This window comes from Mustela erminea, chromosome 6 (genome assembly GCF_009829155.1).
Source record: "Mustela erminea isolate mMusErm1 chromosome 6, mMusErm1.Pri, whole genome shotgun sequence".
NCBI classification, from domain to species: domain Eukaryota; kingdom Metazoa; phylum Chordata; class Mammalia; order Carnivora; family Mustelidae; genus Mustela; species Mustela erminea.
This window is the reverse complement of record NC_045619.1, coordinates 21,985,132-21,998,133: the sequence shown is the minus strand read 5'-3', so window position 1 is coordinate 21,998,133 and position 13,002 is coordinate 21,985,132. Positions and strand designations below refer to the sequence as shown.

Below are 13,002 nucleotides of genomic sequence, written 5' to 3'. Positions count from 1 at the left end.
ATCCAGGCAATAAAACATATCTGAAAGGCAAAAAAACATATCAGAAAAGTGAAGAGACCCAGGCAATAAAACAAACTGGTCCCCAAAGAGCTGGAAAGTGATATAAGCATTTACTTACACCACGTCTGGGCAGAGCTCCCCAAACACTGGCAAGATGAAGGAAAACAGTATGGTCAGTATGCAGGGGTAAAGGGGAGCTGAAGAGAGGATGAAAAGAAGGAGGGGGAGAGGAAGGAAGAGAGGAAAGGAGGGAAGGAAAGAAAGTAAAATGTAAGGGTCACAGCATGAGGAACTAAATCTAGAAACACTTTATTTAAAGAAAAAGAAGGAAATCCTCACAGAAACTTTCTAGTGTAGAAGAATGGCTTCAATAAAAATTGAAGCTTACTGACAGAATGATGAAACAACTGAACAGGATGAAAAGAGACTGTGGACTGAAGGAAACAAACAGAACAAAGAGCCTCATTTCAGAATCAATAAATTAGAAACATCAAGAAACAGGAGACACTTCTGAAAATGGAATTACTAACACAGAAAAAAGGATTTTCATACTTACTGTGAATGCAGATGAAAATAACAAAAAGATTAGGTTACAAAGACATAATAAAAGTGGAAGAGAGACAAAGATGATCCAAAATAAGGATAATTGGTGTCCCTGAAGTAGGTAACAATACAAGTAGAATAGCAAGTATTTTCAAAGATAAGACAGAAGAGCAGCAAATTTAAAGAGCACACTGTAATGCAGAAAATTGTGACACAGAACATTCAATACCTGGACATATCCTAGCTGTGCTACTGAGCTATGAAGAGAAAGAAAGACTTTTTAGGGGTCCAGGCAGGAAGAGGAAATCATCTACAAAGGATGGTCTCGGACTCCGTAGCAGCCGTGAAAGCTAATAAACCAAAATTATAAGTGAAAGAAAGCATAACACAAGAATGTCATACTCAGGAGACTGATATACTGAATATCAATACACAGAATCAATTTAATGTATTTAAAATTGGAATATGTAGTTTAAAAAACACAATAATTCCAAGTGTGAGGTGGGTTTACAGTAAACCTACTGGGGCTTACGTTCCAAGGCCCTTCCCTTGTCTTTTCCCAGGCTGCAGGGTGTGTGTATGAGAAGGGGGGTAGCCACCGCAAAGCTTTCATAAAGCTTTTGTACAATTTGTAAAATATACTTCATTTCCTTTTTAAAATTTCTATTTTTTAAGTTCATTTAAGTTTAACAATTCCTTAAGTCACAACTTTGGTAACAAACCAGAGTGATATTAGCACTATCAGTGACTTTGTTCTTTTCGTTTTTTAGTTTTTTTATATTTCAGTATGGTTGACACACAATGTCACATTAGTTTCAGGATACAACATAGTGATAGAACAGCTCTATACCTTATGCTAGGCTCACCACTATTGTAGCTACCATCTGTCACCTACAATGCTATTACAGTACCATTGACTGTATTCCCTGTGCTGTGCCTCTATTCCTGTGACCTACTCATTCCATAACTGGAAGCCTGTATCTCCCACCCCCCCCCCCAACTCATTTTGCCCGTCTCCCCACCCTCTTCCCTCTGGTAACCCTCAATTTGTTCTCTGTATGTATAGGACTGATTCTGCTTTTTGTTTATTCATTTGTCTTGTTTTTTAGATTCCACATGAGAGAAATATCTTTCTCAGTCTGACTTAGTTTACTTAGCATAATACATTCTAGATCTATCCATGTTGTGGCAAATAACAAGAGTTCATCCTTTATATGGCTGTGTAATAGTCCATTGAATTATACTCCATTTTCCTAGAAGTCCAATGCACTATCCACTGCACTACAGAGTCAGGCTATACTCCATTTTCTTAAAGAGGACTCCCAAATTCTCAATTCTCAAGTCTCACAAAATCTCAATTTACTCCTGCTCAAACCTCTTAGCATTTCTCATAACTATTTCTCTTAACCATAAGGGGAGATCTTTCAGGAAATAATTCTTGTAGTAAAGAGACATCTGCTTAAAGTTCAACAATTATTTACTTCTTACCTCCATTTTTTTTCTGTTGTTAAATGTAAGAAGTTAAATCTTAATGCTTTTTATTTTAAAAAAGCATTTCCAGTATGATTCTACTGTTGCCACTGTTATAAAAGTATTTCTCTTCATGCATCCATTAATTAATCTCACTGCATATATGCATAGAAAGATGCCTGCAAGAATTGTCAGTCTAATGTTATAGGTGGTTACTTCTGGGTGGTGGGATTTAGGGTAATCTGAAGATTTTAGTATTTACATTGTGTGCACTGCCTAATTATGGTCACATATCAAAATATCAAAAATACAGTGATTATTTTCCTTAAAAATGCCAAGATATTAACAGATGTTACTTTGGGTGGTATGAGCTATAGAGAATTGTTATTTTCTTCTTTGTATTTTCCTAGATTTGTAGTATTTCAAAAAGCTTTTCCTACTTTTTTTTTTTTTTAAGATTTTATTTATTTATTTGACAGAGATCACAAGTAGGCAGAGAGGCAGGCAGAGAGAGAGAGAGGGAGAAGCAGGATCTCCGCTGAGCAGAGAGCCAGATGCAGAGCTCGATCCCAGGACCCTGGGATCATGACCTGAGCCAAAGGCAGAGGCTTAACCCACTGAGCCACCCAGGTGCCCCAGCTTTTCCCACTTTGATATTGTGACTCTTTCTATATATCTCTTGTTTATGGCCACAGCCCAGTTTAAATCACTTGTCATTTCTCCCCTAGGCTACTTTAATGGTCTTCTACGTGGTCTGTGTCCATTCATGCCCTAGTATTATCCAGGGTTCCCAGAGCGGCCAGTGGATTCTTTTCAAAGGTAAAGCAATCACACCTCTGTTTTCTGTTCTCCATTTGCTCCACACCGTTTTTAGAATAAAGCCCAAACTCTTTGTCACGCCTGGGAAGCTGACCCACAACCGAAAGCGACTGCTCTCTGCTTCCCGAACACCCTGCACTTTTTCCCCCAAAGGCATTTCCACATGCAGTTCCCTTTGCCTGGAAAGCTCTTTCCCCAGCAGTCTCTGCATGGCAGGTTCCTGCTCACCCTCCGCCTCCTTGAGAGGCACTGTCTCCAGGATACCTTCTCTGAGAAAATGTTTTCAGGTAGCATCCGTCCCCTCCAGGAAACTCTCAAGCACTTCACCTGCAGTATGGCCTTCACGGCCTTTGTCACTACCTGAGATTATCTTCCTCATTTATTTATTGACTTACTTGTTTTGTGTCACTCCTTCCCAACTATCTGCTCTAGCAAACAAGACCCTTGTATATTTTGTTCACTAGTATCTCTCCTGCCCTAAACAAGTGGCCATTCAGTAAATATTTCTAGGAGATAACAGACATCCAATAAATATTTCTCGAGTGAATGAATATAGATAGAGATTGTTTCTTGGCTTTAAAGGAAGGGTTGTATTTGCAAAGCTGTCTTTTAAGTCAGTGGCTTAGAATTTAGAATGTGTGTTCCTTCAAATAAGCTACAGTATAAATTTTAATTAAATATCAAAGTTAGTCCATGAAAGTCTACTGGATCCACAATGGAATAAAATTCTGCATATGTGCAACAAAAATACAAGGAACTCAACAGGATGAATTATCATTGGCCTAATATACAATTTAAAAATATTTTAACTTATTTAAATATGCACAAATGACAACTATTATTTATCTTTCATGTGGGTGGAGACGTTCATGGATAGTCAGAAGGGGGCTTCAGAGCATTTTCAAGGGCTGGAGAGCTTTTTGATCCTGGTTTTTTATTGCATATAAGCTCACTTAAAGATGTATCGCTTTTGACTCCTTTGATAATAGACATATCACTAATACCACCATGAATGCTCATGAGGCGGCTCATTGTTTTGTATCAAAAATGCAAAAGAGGAAAAGCCAGAGTGGTGTTCTGTGGGCATCAGGGGAGGGGACCAAGGAAAGGGATTAAGCACCAGGTGTGATCTGAAGCTCCCTGAACTAAGAGCAATGAATGCGAGGAAAGAAAAAGTCAATGGTGAGTGGTCAGGAGATGATGGAGGAGAAATTTCACTATGAGGAAATTTCTATGAAATTTCACTATGAGGAAATTTCATCTTCCAAGACAGCTTTCCTGACCAGAGTACTTCAGGGTGGCTAAAAGAAGGGAGAGCTAGTATGTAAACAATGTTGAAACTTGGGAGGGACTATATATTTTTAATTTAAAGCTTTGTCCCAAATTTGGTTTGGCAAGAGTTTTTGTGACTAATCTACCAGTAGGGTGAAATAAATAGCATCATTCATATCAAGGGTATCAACCAACCCCTGGGAGATGTTTAGGAGGCAATGCCAGACCTTCCGTTCTGGAGGGAAAGCTATACTACAAGAAAACAATTGGAACCAATTATTTTTATACTAAGTTGACAGTTAGGACAGAAAAAAAAAATGCATTAAGAGCCAAAAAATACTGCATATGGTCTGCAAGTCTTTTCTGGAGAAGTGAATCATGGAGATAAAGAGAAGCAGCTTATTTTTACAGTTACATTTTATATTTCTAGAAAAATAACCACAACATGGTCGTGATTTCTAAACACAGGGAAATGAGACTTTATGAACATCACACAACACAAAACATACCACCTGTTGCAGCTACAACTCTATGTGAGTCACTCTGAAGCCTTAATTAAAACAAAAAAACAGAACTATAAAACTTATGGTTACCAAAAAATTGTTCTCATTGACATGTGTTAAAATGAGAGGATGCTCAAATCGTCTTAAAATATAATTTTTCTTCTGCCAAGAGCCACAAAACCTTAAACCCTGACCAATGTTAATCCAACTATCATTTAAACATATGCCCAAGGGGCAGTGAGACGATGCTGAGGACACCCACTGATTCTACCAGTCTTCCCATGCTCTGCAACGGCAGTTGTCTGTAGTGACAGAGGTACCAGAACATAGCAAATGTGGGCATCCAGGAAGATCTCAACACAATCTTTGATCTTCCAGAGCATTTCCTTTCGGTTGGTCCTGCAAGGTCAGTAGTTTCCGTTTAGTTATGTTAATCTCAAACCCCAAAGAAATGTATCCATAAAAGCCATTCATAGAACAACTTTGTTTTGAAATTTATCTAAAACTGTACTATCAAGTATTTGGTAACCAAAGGGGATTAGAACATGCATTTCTGCTTCTTCCAGTTCAAGTTTTGCTTTGGTCTTCTCTGCATTTCCTCCTGTTCTCATGTGAGAAAACCACCAGCAAACAGTCCCTATGTTCTTCTGTAAATACCACAACCAGGAGATATGGGCTGAAGACAAAAATTTTTAGGGAATTAACCTAAACAAACTAATTTATCCTCACAATTTTTTAAAGGAAAAAAAAATGACTCAGCTTAATCATATTTGACTCCAAAAAAACCCCATCTCATGACTGCATGAGAAAAAAGCAGAAATCAGATGAACAAGAATGGTTTTTGTCTCACACTAGAATTATAAGAAAGGTTAATTTTTACATGAAAATTACATCTACATAAAAATAGATTTCTGGAACAATGCATTATTGACAGTTATGTGGGAAGATAAATGCACTCATGTAAATGTTCTTTCTCAAGCAGATTATTAAATATATTGACAGTACTGCCTTTGAAAACAATCATTTTAAAGAAATCAAATATTAATACAAGTGTAAAGACATCATCGCTAATGTAATCTTTAACTCAAGGAAATACATATGCAACAATTTTTTTCTAAGGCTTATTGATATATACTGCTATTAAAATAAACAGTAAATATTTATGCTTTGTTCTTGTTTATTGTCCATGGAAGGAAAAAAATAGGTAGCTAATTGGTAAATCTGGATTCTGTCCACATTTCCATTGTCATGGAGAAATGCTGACACTGGTGGCCTATGAAAGACCTAGTACTTTGATTACTGGTATTGGCACTTGGAAATCGTAAGTCTGAGTTACTGCTCTAAGTCCAAAATATGTAAAAATCAAACATAGCTATAGAAATGTAAATGTTTTACACATGATCATTAATGACTTTAATCAAGCAGATCTCCAAATTAATTTTGCTAATTGTTCATTCCTCCCAGGACATTAACTGGCTTGATGGATATTCCTGGGATATATGTTGACACCAGCATCTGGTCAGAAATAGGGACATCAATAAACTCTACTTGGTGTCTCTACAGACTCTGCAAGTGCTATAAACACTGACGACACTGAAGCATTTATTTCAATAAACATTTTGGAGAACATGTCTGCCTTACAGTTAGAAAAAGAATAAGCCTGCTTGCAAACCCATGGTACTCAAAAATGCTTACTCAATGAATGATGCAATGAGAATGACTTGATAATAAGCTGGAAAATACCTTCCAACATTTACAAGAGGGTAATAACATCACAAATGATTACTGCGAATGCCTTTACTGCATAATGTACTATCTACTAGTTTATACTCTATTTGGAACATGTAGAGTAACTTTAAACAAATACTACTATTTTAAAGAAAGCAATTCCCTAACATTTCACACCTACTGTACCATTTGCAGTAAATTATAGCAAGAAATGTATCAGAATTCAATACAGGTATAGAGAACTGGTTACACCTGCAAACTTTTAGATTGTTAGTAACTGCTCAGCGGTTGTCATTTTAAATTGCTGACATATAAATGCATTGATACAGTTTTGTTAAAAATTCATTACCCCAAAGTATCTTACGTATTGCACCATCCTATATTTCAAAATTATTTTAATGGAGATTTGATCTCCAAGTAGAGGCAAAACACTTTGTTCTCTGTCTCTGGTTCCCCTTTAGTAGAACTGTACCAATATATGGGGTTTCTCATTCCTGATCCATGGATGTATAGTCACCCTACTATCACTGATTAAAGAAAAAAAATATTGCTTGTACTAAAAGTGCCAAAGTGCACCAAGCAAAGTAATTCCAATGCAGTAAATCTGAGTTTAGCAATTAACAACTGCATGACAAAGTTCCCATCCTTGAACAAGGAGTTCTAGTTCTTCGATGCTTTTTCCTAAAATCGTATCTCCCCCTGCATTCTAAAGCTTTAAAAAAAAAAAAAATCTTTGTAACAATGCTTTTGTATGACACTGTCACTAAGTCTCCTAGGTAGCATGCATCTGTTTTAATTTCATTTATACCAGTTACTCCTTTCTCCACCATCTGAGTCCAGGAGGATCTCTGCCATCATCACACCAAGCGTTACTCACGACTGACAGAACAACAGAACAGAACACTTCTGAAGAAGGCTTTACAGTGGAATAATGCCAGCACAAGTCATTATAGCCTATTTTGTCACAGAGCCATCCATGGTATGGACTCAAATAACCCAGACACCACCGGCATCTCCTTGCCTAAGCTCATCTGCTGAGTACAAAGAACATACAGGTTTCGAAGCAACCTCTGAGACGTTTTCTAATTTTCTTGCCTCTTTCCCTTCTGGCTCCAAACTTCAACAGGAATCTACCCTATTGTAAAGACTCTCAGAAGAGAACTACAGACTCCCTTGGTAGCTCGTGTCAACGTTCAGAAGAGTCTTCAGTTGTACCTAAATTCCTTGTGTTGCCCTTCCAACACTATTTCCTCTAATCCTGTCTTTCCAGATGCAAGAGTCCATATAGCAAGTATACTAATATAAGTGCCTAAGAATCATTAAAGACCTCGAAGTTCTTATGCATCCATTCTACAGATACAACATATTGGGTTTAAATATGCACAACGGGGACTGAATTTTTAGTCTTCTAAAACTAACATCTCAGGCACTGGGAGAGGAGAAACGGTTACTGCAGGGAGGACTTAGCCTACCTGGTCCATCTCTAAAAATGCAAAGCCTTCCTGAGCTGCCTATTTGTTTCAGGGGCTTATGTTGCAGACAGCTGGTATTCTTGGAGAGAAAAACAACAACAACAACAACTAGCCAACCAACCAACCAAACCAAACCAAACAAAAAAACAACACGCAGCAGTGGCAATATCCTTATAAAAGCAAGTCCTTGCTCGGCTTGGCAAGTTTTAGCCTGGAGTAAAATTACCTCCAAGTTACAACCACGGAAACTGGGATTTCAGTAGAAATGCTGACCCGACCTTCACGAAAGCCGCAAATTGCAGTCTCTGCTGCTTTATTACCGCTCTCCAAGGCGTTCCATTGGAAAGTCCATGCTCACGTCCCCCTCCAATTAATCAATGTATTAAAAAAAAAAAAAAAAACACGAGGAGAGAAAGCACGCTCAAAACCAACCCTTCCAGGTCTATTCTTCCTGCTACTCCTCAGAGGTGATTCAAAGCGCACCTGGAAATTACATGGGTTGTCATGGCTTTTTAATTTAGAAAACAAATGACCTTTGGAAAATATATACTCGTGAAAGTCAAACCATTTGGAGAGACCTCCAGTAATTTACCGCTTCAAACTCCTCGCAACCGGGAAGATGAGGAAAGGGAAAATGTGCCCAACCCGGGTGGTGGTGGTGGTGTTGGTGGTGGTGGTGGTGGTGGGAGATGGGGGAAAACCAATAACCAAACCACGTTTAAAAAAAAAAAAAAAAAAAAGCCCACACGGTAGAAACCGCTAGCCTGGGCTGCAACAAATGCCCCGGCAAACCCTTTCCGGAGCCTCCTCGGATTTTCCGACCCGGCTTTCTTTTTCCTTTCCTGCCCCAGCTGCCGCACCACTTCTGGAAACCGCATCTTGGCGAGCAGGGGCCGTGGGCAGCGGGGAAAGCCGTGCCCCACGCCGCCCGCTTCCACCCCGCTACTCACCCGAGCCGGTCGGCACTAGCGACGGCAGCGGCCGCGGGCTGGCTGCGAGCCGGGATCCGCGAGGGCTGGCGGGCTCTGGCCCCCGTGGACGCGGACATGTGGCTGGAACCTCCGCTCCCCTAGCCGTTACCTCTGAGCATCTTTCTGGGCGCCCCCAGCGAAAGCGAGCGGCGAGGCGAGGGCGAGCGCGCCGAGGAGGGGCGGGAGAGGCGCCGAGCCTGGCCGCGCCGCGCCGCGCCGCGCTGCGCCGCGCCGAGCGCCGGGCTCTCCCCGCCAGCTCCCCGGGCCCGCGCGCGCGCGCCCCCCGCCGCGCCCCCCAACCCCGCCGCGCGCCCTCGCACGCGCCCGGCCCCACGCGGCGCGCGCCAGCCCCGGCGGCGGCGCGTCCTCCCCCGAGCGCCGTCTCCAGGGCTGCTGGCGGCGCTCTCCATTGTTCTGTGGCTGCTTCCCGTGGGTGGGCGGCTGGGGCGGTGGGAGGTGTCGGCTTAGTTGTCGCGGAGGGCTTACCGCTCAGTCGGACCCTAACTGCGAGAGCGACGCGGGCTCGGGCGCGGCGCGCGGGGGTGCAGGGCGCCTAGCACCGCGGGCTGCTGGCGCGCGGGGGCTTCCTCCTCCCGCACTCGCTCCTGCTCGGCGCCCGGCGCATCCTGTGTTACTATGGATATTCTCGCTCTTCGCCGCCTCCTCCTCGCACTCCGAGAGGCCGCCGCAGCGGCAGCAGCCAGGCAGCTCCGCAGGCGCCCAGGTGACCAGCCCAGCAGCGGCAGCAGCGGTGGCAGCAGCCGCCACCGCCGCCGTCACTGCCGTCGCAGCCGATGGGGAGAGGAGGCGGAAGAGGGGGAGAAAGAAGGTCCGACTTTACTCCCAAGGCCCCCTAGGGTTTGCTCCCACCAACGGAGCGGCTACGAGTTCACAGCCCTGGAGAGGCCACCGCCATCCTCAACTTGTGTGGACTGGTGGCACCACCCGAGCGACTAGCGTTCCAGCTGTTCTCAGAGGGAACTGATCAGGCCCCTGGAGACCTAGAGGGCCAGGTTAACATTTTCCGTTAAGATTTTGGTACGGTTCAAACTCCCTTTGTCCCTGCCCCCGGTTTCCATCAAAGTTACCATTGTACTACTACGAGCAGTTGCATAAATTTATTCTCTTCAAAATTATGCCAATTAAATGAGGGACACCTGGCCTCAAATGATAAGGCTTTTCACCCTCCCCCCCCTTTTTAAAAATCTCAATAGTTCTTCCTTGCCATCAATAAATAAAAATGATGTGCAGTTTACAGACTGCTTAATTCCAAAACGTTTGAATGAACATATCTGGCAACCCACGCACTTCAGTTCCTTGGTGTTTCAACGTTCCATCCAAAAGTGTGAGTTGCCCACTTAGTCTGGGATAAGAACCACAGATTCCCACAAACCCATACCCATCGTCTGAAAACAAGGTAACAGCACCCAAACTGTCTGTGAAAAATAGTTTGGAATGAGATACTTCAAATATTTAAGGAAATGTACAACATTCTGATCAACTCCAACAGTATTAAGCAGTCTGTTTTTCAGGCTACTTTCAGTTTCTAAACTTTAAGAGTGCACATTTATTGCTCTAAGACCAAAGGAAACAAAGATTTTGATCAACTGCAAATGTCAGGCACTAAAATAGAAATGTGAATCAGTTTTTAAATACTATGCAACATTTACTGGGCACTTATGATTTGCCAGGCGTCTGTGAATTATCTCATTTAATTCTCGGAACTCTATGAGGTAAGTTTTATTATTATCTTCATGTTACAGATGAAAAATAAAAGGCTTAGTGAGATCTGCAGCCACTAGTTATGGGACAGCATTCATTTCCTTAAACCAGACACACCAAACGTCCACGGTTTTGTCTGTTTTCATGTCATCGTGTGCCTTTGTGAGGTTTAGGTTAATAGTATACTCTGAAGCCACCCCTTTAGCAAGAGTCAGGGCTCTTTGCTATAAGCCTCGGTCTGTGAGGCCCACAAGTGTGAGCACTTAACCGTATACAAATGACTTCTCATTTACAGAAGGAGTTCGTGAAGCTTTTTGATTTTACATGTTACATATATAGAAAGAGAAACAGATTGGACATGATCTGCCTTCTTGACTAGGGCATGTTTGCATCTTCGGGTTTTTTTGTTTTGTTTTGTTTTTTGGGTTTTTTTGAGATCAGCAAGCTTTCAGTGGGTTTGGGCTTCAGGCCATTTAGTTCTGTTTCTTGGTGTGCAACCAAAAACATGAGACTTGGGATGGGATAGGTGTTTTCTTGGTTTCCCAATCCTGTGAATGATTGAAGAATGACATTTCCTGGGGCATTGATCTCTTCTGGATATTGCTCTCCAGCAACAATATTGGGCTCTGTCCAAAAGATGCCTTTTGTTAGCAAGGAACTACAGGCTCTTTAGAAAGGAGGCATGCTCTCATTTTTGTATCATCAAGTCTTTTGCACTCTAGAGTCATTTGGGACCTATAGGCCTTTTTGTGTCTGCGCCACCTCTAGAGAATGATGGAAATTGAATTCTCAGTCAGCATTTATGCTTGCCTAGTAAAAACTTCTTGAGGGAGCTGGGAGAGTTGCTGTCCATGGTAGCTGGTACTGATGCTCCATTCAACATAATCAGGTCACATATTAAGTACTATAGACCTGGAAAATAACTTCATGCCAGCACTAGTGAAATTTAGCAATAAACCCCAGGTATGCATAGTAAAACATAAAGATTTTATTAGTGTAGTTTCCTACTACTGGTTTGGGTAGAAACATTAAATAATCCACAGAGGGAGGACTTTTTATTCTTTGGCACTAAAATAGTCCCTTCTTATAGTTGAAATTTTCGACATTTTAATGCTCTAGAACAGCATAAAGAATATAAGAGATCATCTTCTGAAATCCTCTAATATTGTAGCAAAGGAAATTGATGCAAAGAATGATTAAGTCACTTGCCCAAGGACCTACCCTAACTAGAGACAGGAGCAAAATCATGAATTCTTGCCACTTATTCAGACATTTAACATGATATTATTGTTCCCCCAGGATATTCAATGCCAGAGTTATTTCTTCCTTTAATACTTTTATATTTTTGCTAAAAATCAGTTAATTCTTTAAAAAATTTTTTTAAATTAACATATAATGTATTATTAGCCCCAGGGGTACAGGTCTGTGAATTGCCAGGTTTACACACTTCACAGCACTCACCATAGCACATACCCTCCAATGTCCATACCAACCACCCTCACAGCCCCCGCCTCCCCGCAACCCTCAGTTTGTTTTGTGAGATTAAGAGTCTCTTATGGTTTGTTTCCTCCCAATCCCATCTTGTTTCATTTATTCTTTTCCTATTCCCCAACCCCCCCATGTTGCCTCTGAACTTCCTCATATCAGGGAGATCGTATGATAATTGTCTTTTTCTGACTGACTTATTTTGCTAAGCATAATACCCTCTAGTTCCATCCATGTTGTCACAAATGGCAAGTTTTCACTTCTTTTGATGAAGTGCAAAATACTTTTGCATAGTATTCCATTGTATATATGTACCACATCTTCTTTAGCCATTCATCTGCTGATGGCCATCTAGGTTCTTTCCATAGTTTGGCTATTGTGGACATTGCTGCTATAAACATTTGGGTGCACGTGCCCCTTCAGATCACTACACTGGTGTCTTTACCAAGACTCATTTTTACACAATACCACATCTTCTTTATCCATTCATCTGTTATAAAAATCAGTTAATTCTAATTTACGTTATTTAAAATATGAACAATAGCCTCATGTTCGTTTACTTGGGGGAATCCACATTTTGTTTTTAATACACTGGTTATATTAATTAATATGCTGTTCCTTCGAACATGAACAATTTAGAAAAAACTCTTAGAGTACCAACTTCCGACTTCCCCATACCCTAATGAACAGTAAAACATCCATTCCATTACAAGTCATTGAGAATGCAACCCTCTCTAACTTAAACTACTTATTTAAGAACAGCAATTTGGCATCAGAAGGGACTAACATTTGGAATTTCCCAATCTCCTGTATTCTTTCTTCGCATTAAAAAAAAATTATCCAGAAGATTATGTTGAATATTTCAGTCTCACAAAGTCTGAAGATGGTGGTAAGTTCTCAAAGAGATATGTAAAACACTAATATGCGTCCATTTGTATAAATTTAGAGGAAAAGAATTACAATAATTCATTCCTTTGTTTTGATGTAGTATTGTGCAGTAGTTAATTAAGCTCCCAA

General features: G+C 41.0%; 1 protein-coding gene across 25 annotated transcripts in view; it reads right to left on the bottom strand.

Annotated features, from left to right (window-relative positions):
- ANKS1B (ankyrin repeat and sterile alpha motif domain containing 1B) overlaps window positions 1–13,002 on the bottom strand; it is a 1,111,154-nt gene that overhangs the window by 138,030 nt on the left and 960,122 nt on the right. The window contains exon 1 of one of the 25 annotated variants that reach the window (XM_032346677.1): window positions 9,265–11,788. The exons of 23 other annotated variants lie outside the window; for them this stretch is intronic. The gene's annotated coding sequence lies outside the window, so the exon portion shown is untranslated. Of the gene's footprint in view, window positions 1–8,757; window positions 9,000–9,264; window positions 11,789–13,002 lie in introns of those variants that run through there. One more of the 25 variants, XM_032346676.1, reaches the window with a different exon arrangement.